The 13,562-nt window shown below is 48.1% G+C and overlaps 1 protein-coding gene across 1 annotated transcript in view; it reads left to right on the forward strand.

The window, feature by feature from the left end:
• Nucleotides 1-13,562, forward strand: part of CDH11 (cadherin 11) — a 140,254-nt gene that overhangs the window by 46,343 nt on the left and 80,349 nt on the right. The window contains exon 2 of the mRNA XM_008139873.3: nt 7,786-7,910. The gene's annotated coding sequence lies outside the window, so the exon portion shown is untranslated. The remainder of the gene's footprint in view (nt 1-7,785; nt 7,911-13,562) is intronic.

A 13,562-nucleotide genomic window follows, 5' to 3' on the forward strand; every position in this document is an offset into this window, starting at 1 on the left:
CCTGGTAAAGTGGTAAAGTGATATCATCCTTAGCCATTAAAAAAAAATCACTGGACTACTTCCCTAAATTAGTGTCCCCATTTAGGTCTGGAGAAGGCAGTGGAGAATAGCTGCTGGGTGAGCTGCTGTAGGTTCAAGCTGCTGTGTCCAGCTCCTGGCTTCACTGCTCACTGGCGCTTACTCACCCTTCCTGTGCGCAGGCTCCTAGTTATGACATAAATAAAAGCTCACTGCCTGGCACAGGATTGTTAGAAGACCACATTATGTATCACAGGGAAGGACTTAGCCCAGGACCTGGCACACTGCTGACTCACACTGTTAACGATCACGTTTGCCTGTTTGGAAGAACACCTCGTTCCTGCAGGTACAGAGGAGCCGGAAGAGTTGGCGTCACGTATCCACTGCTGATGTCATGCCCACACACCCTCAAAGGGGATGAAATGCTTCACTTGGCATCTGAAGGATTTGGGAAAGACCGGCCATGCTTTTTCAGACTCAGTATTTGCACAAACACCTGCCAGTCACCAAGTACCTTTAGTCTACCCAGCCTTGTTAGTAGTCAGCTGCTTGCAAAACGATAGCCTGTCTTACTGATTTTAACTCACTTAGAAAACAAACCCAAAGGCTAGCCCTTGCTTCAATCAAGGATGAATCATTTGGGCCAAATCAGTACCTCATTACAGTCCTTAAAAAATTACCCGTTAGCCCTAACCGGTTTGGCTCAGTGGATAGAGCAACGGCCTGCAGACTGAAGGGTCCCAGGTTCCATTCTGGTCAAGGGCATGTACCTTGGTTGCGGGCACATCCCCAGTGGGGGGTGTGCAGGAGGCAGCTGATTGATGTTTCTCTCTCATCGATGTTTCTAACTCTCTATCCCTTTCCCTTCCTCTCTGTAAAAAAATCACTAAAATATATATTTTTTTAAAATTACCTGTTATACGGTTATAAAATGACAGATTTTACATTGGTCATCTGATATCAAGTAGATAAAAAAAAGCAATGATTTCAGTGTTTTAAAATGTGAAAAAATACAGCTTTGTGGTGGTTCTGTTTAACTATTACCATTCCTCTAGTTCTCCAATTTGCAGAGCCCTGTAGAGAGCTAGCAGTGTACTGGCCTAGACCAGAGAAAACAGTATAAAATGTGATTTCTGTCTTGAAGGAGCGAGATTCTTTGGATGCCACGTGGGGAGGGGCAGACAGCAATAATAACAGAAGGCTCTACCCAGGGGCCTCCTCGTCCACCTGGAGTGAGGGGAAGGTCCCCATGGCGACACTTCAGTGAGCGGGAGGAGAGTTAACTGGAGGTGCAGAGGGGCACAGAGGTGTGGAGCCTGCTGGCGGGGCTCGGGGAACAGCAGGCCTTCCCTGGGCAGGAATGCGGCTGGGGCAGAGCTGGGGAAGAGCTGGGGCAGAGCCGGAAGGCAGGAATGTGGCTGGGGCAGAGCCGGGAGAGAGGGGATGAGCTGCGCTTACCTGTGTGGACATCTCCGGACCTGACAGGGAACCATATAGAGTTTTAATATTGCCACTTTTTTTTTTTTTAAATAAATGTAAGGATGGGCATCCTTTTAGAAGGTGGCTTTCATTAAGAAGGGAGTTTTTGTCCTGGCCAGTTTGGCTCCATGGTTAGAGCATTGGCCGTCAGATTGAAGGAACTCGGGTTCCATTCCCAGTCAAGGCCATCCACCTTGGTTTCAGGCTCGATCCCCATCCCTGGTCCCAGCTGGGGCATGTGTGGGAGGCAACCAATCAATGTGTCTCTCACATCAATGTTTCTCTCTCTCTCCTCCTTCCCCTCCACTCTGTCTAAAAATATCAATGGGGAAAAATATCCTCAGGTGAGGATATAAAAACAGGAGGTTCTGTTTGTCCATCTGCGTTACTATCAAATGTTGAGGTATTTATTTACTCACAGCAAAGAGATGAATAGGTAAAATAAAATGCGTGTATGTGAGTGTGTGTGCCTTGCTTGCGGTCTACCCCAGGAATTCTAAAACTTGACCAATGGATTGTATGGATGTCTCCGAAACTTCCCTGAAGCTTGGTTAGACTTATTTTGTTTGCTTGCCACCTAACCACTGCCCCGCCCACCCTTTTTTAAATTAAAATTTCTGGCATTTTAGGGCCAAAATAAAATATACTCTCTTGGAGAAAGACTTTTATTTTCCTTCTACTTTAAGAGTTCTCAGGCTCTGTTAACAATATAAATAGACCCCACGTATTTCTGTGACTTTTACAGTGGATGTGCTTAGATTTTTCCTCCTTAATCTGATGTTTTATCCTTTTCTTATTCAGGAGAGAGATCCTCCTGGCAGAGTGGGAAAGGCAGAGCCTGTGGGGCAAGGGAAATCTAGATCTGAATTCCCGTTCTGCTGCTAATTAGCTTTGTTATCTTGGCAAGTTATTTAACTTCGCTGAGGTTTAATTCCCTTCTCTTCTTGGAGGTGGGGGACGGAATAAAACCAGCCCCATCCAGAGCTGTTGGGAAGACTAATTTAAAAAAAAAAAAAAAAAAGCACGTAGAAGCACCAAGGTGATATTTATTGGTGGTATGTCGTAGGTGGCGAATAAAACCTCAGCCTCCGGTTTTGCAATTGCTAATATGTTCAAGTGGAAAAAGGGGAACACCATCGTTTGAGCGAGAAATAGTGATAAAACGTAGAGTAGCAGGAGGTTTGCTCATATGCTAGATGACTGCTTGTTTATTCATTTCCCAAATATATTACAAAGGCCGTGAATATTTATTTAGTTCTGCTCCCAATAGCTCTTCTAATAGGGAATTATTTGGGTACAACGACAGACATTTGTAAATGTGGCTGATAAGACTGGCGCTGGACAAGGAGTGTGTTGTTGGACACAAGAATTCTATTGTCCCCGGCTTCAGTTGTCAAGTGCCCGGGGAGCCCAGAATTTATGGTGGCGGCACAATGGGCCTTTCAGGGCCCAGCGAAAGGGCTGTGAGATCCCGCTCCCCGGCTTTTCAGGGCTTCTAATCTTTTGATCGGGCCCGGACAATGCCGGATTCAGCTGCTGCCTGAGCCTCCGGACTGTCCATTGGCCGTCAGGTATTGTGCGGTAATTACCATGGTGACAATGAGCCCGTCCTTTGGTGCTTTGCAAAACGGCAGAGGTTGTCATTCTGTATTAGGTGCCTCTAAAGGCATGGCTTACTTAGAAAAACGACTAAAGAGAAATACAGATAATCGTGTTGAGAGTTTGATTTAAAGGGCCACTGTGTCAAATCCATTTGGAGCCCAGAAGCTCGGCATGGATGTTGTAATTACAGTGGGACATTGGGCGTCACCCTGCACAGACAGGGAGTAGCTGGCCTTGGAGGTTTTGTAGGGAGGCGTGAGCGATGGGCAGCGGGCAGCCCTTAACATCCTAGCGGGAGCACAGATCTACAGATCGAAGCTGAGCTGGTAAACTTCGAGACTCAGCTTTCTCATCAGAAACAGGAATGGTGTGGAAAACACTATACATTAATAGTCATTATGTGATTGCATAGTGATATATGCAAATATATGAATATTAGTTCTATATAAATGCTTAGTGTTTTGTGAATATTTAACATACAATAAAAATTAAAACTAATGTTTTCAGCATGCCCTATAAAAAAAGCACAATCTATACATTTTCATAATCACAGCTGCTGATTATTGAGGGCCTTGTTGGATGAGGTGTTACGTGTATCATCACTATTCCTCACAAAAATCCTACAAAACAGTTATTATCCCCATTTTGTAGTGAGGAAACTGAGCCCCCCAGGATTCTTGCTTGGCCAAAGTGAAACTGCTTGGAAGAGGCAAAGCATGGAATTGAAGTCCTGTTCCCTCATGTTCAACAGCCTACTGCTTCCCCCATTAAAAGAAATTATAATCTACAAATCTGTCTTACAAAATATGCTTCACCATATGGTTCTGGAACTTTGGTGAAAACAGGAAAGAAAAACCATGCAGTGGTGCTTATTCATTGGGTTCATTCATTCCCTTTGACGATATCGACAACATGCAACACCTTCAGAAGGACAGCCCCATCTGCAAGGCTCCAGGCCTGCAGAGCAAGGAAAACACCGTGACACCAGAAAACAAGGCCGTATTTCTCAGTGGCAGGAGCGTGTATGCCATGGCTTGACTTCTTTGCTTAATAAGTTTCCAAAATGGGATATTTCATTTGTTTACTTAATAGTAACATATCTATCTATCTATCTATCTATCTATCTATCTATCTATCTAAAAGGCTAATATGCAAAGTGTCCCCTAGGAGTTGGACCGTGAGACTGGGAGTTCGACTGCTTGCTATGACGTGCACTGACCATCAGGGGGCGGCGTGGAACATGGCAGGCGACTGTGGCAACAGTGGGGCCCTGAGGGAACGAGGGAAGGAGGAGGCAGGGAGGGCGGGGAACCTGATCAGCCCTGATGGCTGACCAGGTCTAGGGACCCTACCTGTGCACAGATTTTGTGCACCGGGCCTCTAGTTGAATGATAATTTCAGTCAACTCCATACCAAAATACCTGAGATCCCCTGCTTTGTTGTTATACCCCAAAGTAGAAATTATCTGTGGACACATCCCAGAGCAACAGGTGTGAGTTACCCTAGAAAGCGGGTCTCCTGGGTGGTTCTTACAGCTGGCAGGAAGGAAGGGGACTTGGTAATGACTCAGTCCAGCTGTGCTGCTCCCTTGCTCTATGTACTCAGGCTTTACCACTTAGCCTTAGTTTCTTCATCTGTGAAATGGAGCTGTCACTGTCTCCTTGGGCTCCCCAGCTTCCCTCAGGGCCAATTCTTTCCTTCTTAACACATCACCCAGTGTCATCCCTGTACCAGCATCGTGCACACAGTTAGTGGCCTAAGGATCCTGAACCATGTGAGGGGTGGGGACTGTTTTAATCCAGTTCAGCCCTGCGTGTGCCAAGCCTTCTATAGGATCTGAACTCAGCAAAATAAATCTGCTGCAATCATGCCTCCATCCTCCCCTGAGTTTTCTCTTTGATTTCTGTGTGTTCGCCAAGTACTTCCTTCATCTCAATTACACCCTTGGTTTCATGGTGTTCCTTCTCCTGATTTCTCAATCTCTCTGAAATAATATATGGCATGTGCCATCTGTGCCTCTAAGAAGCTCAGTGCTGTGGGCGGTACACACAGGATGGGAGGGTCTGAGAGGGCTGTGGCCTGTACAAAGAGGGTCCACAGGCATGTGGGACCTGGGAAATGAAGGGGAGAGTCGTCTGAGAAGATTGGGGTGCATGCAGCGATGTGGGGTTGTATTTTTCTGGCTCAGAAGGGAATACATGACTCCATGTCTCGGGGAGTCGTGAGATGGGGGGAGAGGAGGGAAAATGAGCATTCCAACCGTCAAGGCCTATTTAGGAGGAGGTGTGCAGGCTGCCCACCCAGTGAGTCTTCCTCCCATCAATTCAGCTAAAAGCACAAAAACACTTAGATTTCTTATGCTCGTTTTTCCCCCTTTGCTAGGAAACATGGAGTCGTGTACCAACATGTCCCACAAAATCCACAGCTCCTCTTCCTTCCGTGTTTTCGATAATCGGAGCTCATAGACAAGCCACCCATCTATTTTTGCTTTCCTTCCAGACCTCAAGCATCTTTGCAGGCTTTGGGTGAAAGGAGTTTAATGGGAAACATTTTGCAGGGGGGAAAGAATGCAAGGAGAAGTGGGAGTTCAATTCGTTTTTATAGACCTGAGACGTAAACTTTTAAAAATACACTGGCTACAGATATGGCTGTATTATTAACTGTCTGGGGAAGTTAAACAGAAGAAAGGCAGTGGTGAGGGCTGCAGGGCTGAATTCTGGTTGTCTGGTGCTGGCCGTCCACCTTGAGCGAGAGTCTTACCCCTCGGAGCGGAGCGGGGAGATGGGTTACGTGGTACTCAGAGTGGTTACATGTATTTAAAGAGAACACAGTGGTGAGGCCAATCAAATGTCTGTTCTACTTATATTTATAGTGTTTTAGTTTTTTCACTTCCAAGCAACATACGAAATGTTTATGGAAACAACTCATGATCTCTTGTAGTTGAGTGAACTCGTCGGGATGGTTCGTGTCAGGGTCTCTCATGCTGTGCAGTCAGATGGCTGGAGACACAGGAAGGTCTGACTGGGTTGGGGGTCCATGGCGGCGTCTTCACTCACCATCTGGCACCTCAGCTTGGATGCCGGTACCGGCTAGGGATGCCTGGGCATCTCTATTGGTGCAGCTTCTCCACGCGGCTAGCTGGAGCTCGCTCCCAGCACGGAGGTCTAGTACTCAGACTTTTGCCCTGGCAGCTGACTTCTCCCAGGGCGAGTTTCCCAAGAGCACCAGACGGGCTACAAGGTTAACTATGACTCAGCTTCTGAAACCATGCTGTGTGCCTTTGGCCACGTTTCATTGGTTACCCAGGGACGGCTCAGATTCACCTGGGAGGTGGTGATGAATGCATGAGGATATGGGGATGGGGCTCACTGGGGATGGAGGCAATTTTTGGAGAATGGCTACAACATGGGACATGATGGCAAAGGAGGGTCCTTCCTCCTTAGTTCCTTGCTGTATGAACTGCCCCGTGTGGCTTCTTCTCCATGACTCTGTGCATCTGGAAATAATCTCAGTGCTACTTGGTCCTGGACACCCTGGGGTTAGCACACACAGTAGGACAGTTTTATTGTTCTTGCCTCAGTCACCAAACCAAGGTGTTATGAACATATTTTGGACTTCATTCACCTTCAGCCCTTCATCAAGAAGGGTTTTTTGCCTGTTGTTGCTATTGTTGTTGTTATTGTTCTGGAGAAGGTCTTGTATGTGAGGAGCTGTTAGGTGGAAACAAGGAAAAGTGGATTTGGGAAAAAAAAGTGTAATAAATGAAGTCAAAGTAAGAAGCTGTTTAAGCCCTTAATGCAGGCCAAGTTGGTCCCAGAAGGTTGACGCTCTAAATGTTCAAGGACGTTGAGGAAATCCTTTATGCTTGTTGGAGTGGGGGAGCCATGCCAGCCACCATCTTCCCCCGAAGGTTCAGTGCCTTCATTTTCAAAGACTAGAACTGTTCAGACATTCCATATTCTGCTGTTCATTCACTCAACAAATATACATTGAACAGCTGCTCTGGGCTAGGAAACGTGGTAGACACAGAGGGAGATAGGAAGATGAATCAGACCAGAATCTAGACAGAACACACCCAACACAGGCTCCAGAGTGAGGGGTAGTGCGGGGAGGGCGTGGGGATGTAGTCTCCATATAGAATTGCAGCTGTCAGCCCAGTGCTCTCGTCTGCTAGCACGGCCACGACACCTCCTGTCGTCGCTGCCACCACTGTCATGCTTTGCCCTTGAGCCTATCATTCCACGAGGATCTGGCAGCAGCAGAGAAGCACTTCTCACTTTGGGAGGGAAGATTACTTGCTTTGGATTCCAATGACACCTGGGTTCTAGCAGAACTGGCTCTGAAAGTCTTTATATCCCCCCTCCTGGCCTATGACGCACACAGCATATTGTAAGAAGTTGGATGTACAGCTGCTTTTATTGTTGTAATTCATGTACCAAATGCACATACGGCTAAACACACCATCCTAGGGTACCTGTAGATTCTCGGCCCATGTCACCCCCATGTCACCCACTTTGCACACAACTGGGATGGTTTGCTTACATCCCTTGCTCCACACCTGGACTGTTATCTTCTAAGAGAAAAGTCTGTCTTATTGTGCACCTGTGTCCTATAGTGTACCACTTTATTAGTGTCACCTCTAGGTTACTAACCATCCATTCACTTTTTTTTTTTTTTTTTTTGCAGAAATTACTGTATTTTCGGCTAAGTGGCGCTGTGACGATCATTCCTGTTGCCATCTGTTGAGGGACCAATCAGATGGGTGGAGTGTGTTACAGAAATTGGCAGCAAGTGTCCAATGGGTGAAAAAGGTAAGAGGGACCGACGTTACTGAGTGATTCGAACGTTGCAACAGGAGTAGGTGGGGGAGGGTGCCTACCAGGTCCTCTCTTTAAGCCTGTCTCAGTTTGAACCTTCACCAAATCCAAAATAGAACCGGAGACGGAGCAGCCCTGCTTTCTTGGACTTTCAGGAATGTGATTATCGCCTGTTGTTACTGGGTTCTCTTCGCTGAACACCTACCATGTGCCCATACAAGGATGGTAGTTTTTGGACGATAGGAGATTCAGAGGAGAAGGAACTAGAGGGGATTATAATTCTTTAGCAAGGACTCAGCTGGGTAGACTAAGATGACTGCCAAGTTGCTATTTCCCCCTTTCCTTCTGTTGAAAAGAATTCTCTTTTTAAAATGTATTTTTATTGATTTAAGAGAGGGAGGGGAAGGGAGAGAGAGATACAAACATCAATGATGAGAGAGAAATGTCAATCAGCTGCCTCCTGCACAACCCCAGTGGGGATGGAGTCCAAAACCCGGGCATGTGCCCTGACCGGGAAGCTATCCTTGACCTCCTGGTTCATAGGTCAGTGCTCAGCTACTGAGCCACACTGGCTGGGCGAAAGAATTCTTTAGAAATGAACCAGGTGGCTTACATCCGAAAAGGAAGAGAGACTGCTAGCAGGCTGAACCTGTTAGGCCTCCAAAGACAGAATGCTAGACCATCAGCCACCAGGCCCAGCCCTGCCATTCCCTGTCTGTGCCCCCTTAGGTGAATGAGCGCTTTCCGCAGCCACGACGGGGGTTGGGCTAGGCCAGTGGTTGGCAAACCGCGGCTCGTGAGCCACATGTAGCTCTTTGGCCCCTTGAGTGTGGCTCGGCGTTAGAACCACTTCTTCAAATTAGACTCGTCCAGGCCGAAAACCGACTTCTGGCATGGGCCACGAAGCTTCAATCGCACTGTACGTGCGCGCCTGCACGTGGTATTTTGTGGAAGAGCCACACTCAAGGGGCCAAAGAGCCGCATGTGGCTCGCGAGCCACGGTTTGCCGACCACTGGTAGGCTCTCCACCAGTTCTTATATTTTAGGGTTCTCTGAATCCATTTCCCTCCTCCTGCTGCTTGGTGGTAATGCGCTATTATTACGGAATGGCCAAGTGTCCGGAGAGAAAGTTAAGTATTAGTTACACCAGCGTGACTCTCCACCCGTTGGGGTTCCGTCCGCCCTAATGTCTATCGCTCCTTTCCACACGGACGCCCAACCTTAAATGCAGATTCAAACAACAAATTGTGAGTTCCTCCTCTACACCGTCACGGTCTCCTGTGTGCCGCGTTTCAGAATTCACCCAGAACAGAACCATGAAAGGAAACCCTACCTGCCTCACAATCCCTTACCTCCGACAGCAATTGCTTCCTCTCGATTCTACTCTCTGATGATCTCTGAAGTATTCTGACTTCTCTCCGTGCCCACTACCACCATTCGCATACACACCGAACCCTCTTTTTCACAGATACTCCCGTCGCCACCCAACAGATCGTTTACCTCAAGGTTACTGCTCCCTCGTCAGCTCCAGCGTGACCCGTCTTCCGTGTGCGACAGACTGTGTCCCTAAGCCCAGATAGTATGTCATTTCCCCACTTAATCCCTTCCCACAATTGAGTCTGGACACCTGATCAAGCTTCTCAGACCCTGCGAGGAAGGGGCCCCGCTTTGCTGTCCAGGCTCGTCCCTCAGGCACTCTGCACACCCAGCCCTCGCCATACACATCCACCCTCGGACCTACTACATGGCATAACCATCATTTCTCCAAATCCACAACCTCTCTCATTTTATATGTTACTCACTTTATATCTTAGCCTGGACTTCATTGTCTCGAAGGAGTTCTCCCTGATCCCTAAGACTGAGCTATGGGTGTCTAATAGACAACGCACCCGTCCGTCAGAGATGACACCGTTTACGGCGATGGCCACATGGGCTTGTACTTGTCTATTTACTTGTCTGTCTTCCCAGCTGGACCAGGTGGCTGTTGAGGGCGGAACTTATTTCGGGAGCACCATTTCTCCCAGTTGCAAGCCCTGTATCGCATCCCATATAGGCTCTCGGTGAATATTTATTAAGCATCTGGATAGAGACTTTATATTTTGCACACAAAGCGAGGAAAAAAAAAAAAACTAATGTTACCACCGAGGAAAAGTCACAGTCATGGAAGCTAGTAGGTATTAAGTGCTTACTGTATGCCAGGCACCTACGGTCTTTAAAGGCACCACCTCCCTCAATCCTTGCAAAAGCCTCATGTGACAGGTACTCTGAATATCCACGGTTTCATAAATGAGGAAACTGAGTTTTAGAGAAGATGAGTAACTTCCCTCTGTCCACATTTTTTTTTTAACTATGGAAATTTTTATTCTTGGGAAGTCTGACTTTAGCCTCTATCTTGTGCCATTTCCTCATTCCCTCTTTTGCCTTCTCTCCAAATGAATTTGCTACATTCTTGACAAAAGACATCTCCTCCACGTGAGGCCTGAGGCTCTTGCTCCAGCCCACGCAAGCTGTTGTCACGCACACGGTCCTCCCTGGGACTAGGACCCAGAGATCTTGGGTGATGTCCCAGGTGTTTTACAGTCACATTATACTGTGGGTCTGCTTGGGGACAGAGTTCAATTTGGAGGTTGTCCCCCACCCCCCACCCCCAACGCAGGTCTGTCTTCTGTGCTCGGGTCAGTGTGTGTGCTGGGAATAAACGAATGAATGAACATGCTCCGTGGGAAGCAGAGCTGCAGGCCCTGCACATGCGCCCGTGGGACTGGGAAGCTGTGTGCCTGCCTCCTCGTGCATTAGCATATTCTGCCCTCATTTGCTCCAAGGCCCCAGCAGAGGAGAGGCATCCCTCCTGTGGCTGTGCCCGCGAAGGGGGAGCATCTCCTTCCTGCCCGGTCAGACGGTCAGACGTGTCTCTCAGCTCCTCAGCCCTTTGAGTTCCTCCACAGGACACGAGGCTGACATTTCCCATTTCTCTAGATAATAGGGACAATTAGAAGGCGGTAGCAATGAAAGCGAGTCAGAAGTTAAGTGGAAAGTGCTTGAATGTAATTTCTCTTCTAGGAAATCTGCTCCATTTATTTTCCACTCAGTAATGAAGAACCGCCTATTTTGAAGGGTTCTGTGTAGCTTTCATGTCAAGGAGAGGAAGGTAAACCATCCTAATGCTTTGCAGGACCTTTAAAGAAAAGCAAAACAAGGAAAAACAAAGCAGGAAACCACAGCCTGGTACGGATGGGATGGCCTTTTGGTCTTTCAGGATAAGGTTCTTACTTTACAGAGAGGGATTTTGTTTGCCTGGAAGGAGGAGAGGACTTGTTTGTGATCATGCTGTGAGGTTTTGGAGAAACAAAACAAAACTAACCAAAGACTTGGGATCAAGACTCCGATGCTTGGTCCCCAAGTCAGTTTACGATGCTAGATGCTGTGTGAGCAGGTGCCTGTGCCGGGCCACACTCATGGTCAGGGCTGAAGAAGTGTTTTGCCTTTCCTGGGAAAACTTACAGTCAATTCGCTTTGTATATGAGAGGAAGGGAGAGAGAAAAAGAAAATACTTTCTTTTAAAATAGATATTTTAGAGAAAGAGGAAGGGAGAAGGAGAGAAAGATAGAAACATCAATGATGAGAGAGAATCATTGATCGGCTGCCTCCTGCACGCCCCACACTGGGGATCGAGCCCATAACCCCGGGCATGTGCCCTGACCGGGAATCGAACCTGTGACCTCTTGGTGCATGGGATGATGCTCAACCACTGAGCCATGCCAGCCAGGCAAGACTTTGAAGGCATGGTGCTGAAGTGCTTGAGGCTTACAGGACAGCTCGCTCTCTGGCTGATTCCAGGGCAGTCTTCACTGGAGATTCCGTTCCTGGCACTTTTCTCCCTTAGGCTCCTCCTCAGAGCAGGGAGGACTGACCTGAGTAGCTACAGGACAGGCCCCCTCATACCTGCTGTCTTGCTGGGCTTTCCACGGGGCATGGGGCACAGATTTGAATGACAGGAAGGGAGAAGAGGCTGTCCTCATGCTCATGAAAAGCATACACACGTGGAGACCCTCCTGAGTGAGAATCCGCAGGGGTTGCTGGTCACAAGTTACCAATTACCTTTCACTTGCATGAAAGTCCATCCCCGAGAGCCGCCGGGGACTGGCTCACCTGCGTTGCCCCTGACAGTCGGGAATGTTGGCAGCCTGCCTCCTAGCCCGGTGCCCGCTGGGTCTGTCTGTGCACGCACGATTCCTATTTTGGGATGTGGGCCACTGTGGAGAAAGAGGCCGGGGATCTGTCTGTCGCTGTCACAAACAGACACGCAGCTCACGGGCTGACTACCTTGCAGACCTTCAGTGGGTCCGATGTGACTGTGGCTGCTGCCGTCAGCTCAGGAAGGATGACAGGAAGCTCTTGCGTGCCAGGCAGTGGGAATATAATACCTTTGCCCAGATCGGCACCTAAGGAAAACCTTCAAAGAACCAGAGTGTGGTTCTCTGATCCCACTGAATTTACCTGACGATGGACAAAATGCAGAGACCCCTCCTGATAGTCACAGTGAGGGCTGATGCTTAATGAGCGTGCCGTGTGCCAGGCACTCCGCTCCGTGTTTCACACGCCTGACCTTAGTGATGTCCCTAGGACTCTGCATAGTAAGGGCAGCCCTCATATTCTTTCATAGATGAAGACCCTGAGGTTCTCAGAGGTTAATCAACTTGCCAAGGGCCACGTGATTAACAGTGGGTAGAGCCATGGTCTCCTCCGTTCCTAAGCACTAGCTCTTCCAGTTCGTTTTTAATCCCGCCTTCCGGTCTTCACCAGGTTGGAGGGCAGCTCTATTACAGTCCTTCTGGGGTGGCCGTGTCCTGATTCTCCTCTGGAGTTAGAGGAGTCCTGGCACCTGCTGGCTAGTGCGCAGTATGCAGCTGACTGTGGACACTGAGGGAGAGGAAGTGCACAGGAGAGGAAAGCGGAACTCTGGGGGTGTCCACTCATCACATCTCTTGAGAACCATTCCTTTTTTAGCCCTTGGACTAGGCACTGGGGCGACAACAAGGAACCAAATGCACCCGCATCTGGGAATACAACAGTGAAACGTCAAGTTACGCCTTCTAAGAGCCCCCTTCTTACGATGGAGCCAGGCCGGCAGAGAAATAACCACAGCACAGGCACAGGGTTTCCGCTAAACAGCTTCCAGGGGCCGCAGGAGCACAGAGGGGCTGACTCTGATAGAGGAAATCAGGGTAAGCTTCAAGGAGGAGGTGACCTTTGGGTTTACACATGGAGCATGGCTAGGAGTTTACTAGGAGATCTGGGGGGATTTTTCAGGCAAAAGAACAGTATAGAAATTCTTGAGCCAGTGATTGTCCTGACTAGGTGGTTTTTGTTTTTGTTTTCATTTTTATTAGTTTGAAATAGATGAGATAGCTAAATAGATGGAGATAGTTTACAATTCAAAAGGTGAAAAAAGGGTTGCAGAGAATGAAGTCGCCTCTATTCCCTAGTATCTAGTCCAGCGGTTTTCAACCACGGTGCCATGGCAGGCACACTGGTGTGCCCCAAGAATTTTTAAACCATGCAATACCTGGCTGTTTAGTTAGGGCACTGACCTCTTTTCTCTGACATTGTCAAATAATAATGATAATAATAATAATAATGATGATG

Source organism: Eptesicus fuscus, chromosome 21, assembly GCF_027574615.1.
Source record: "Eptesicus fuscus isolate TK198812 chromosome 21, DD_ASM_mEF_20220401, whole genome shotgun sequence".
Lineage (NCBI taxonomy): Eukaryota > Metazoa > Chordata > Mammalia > Chiroptera > Vespertilionidae > Eptesicus > Eptesicus fuscus.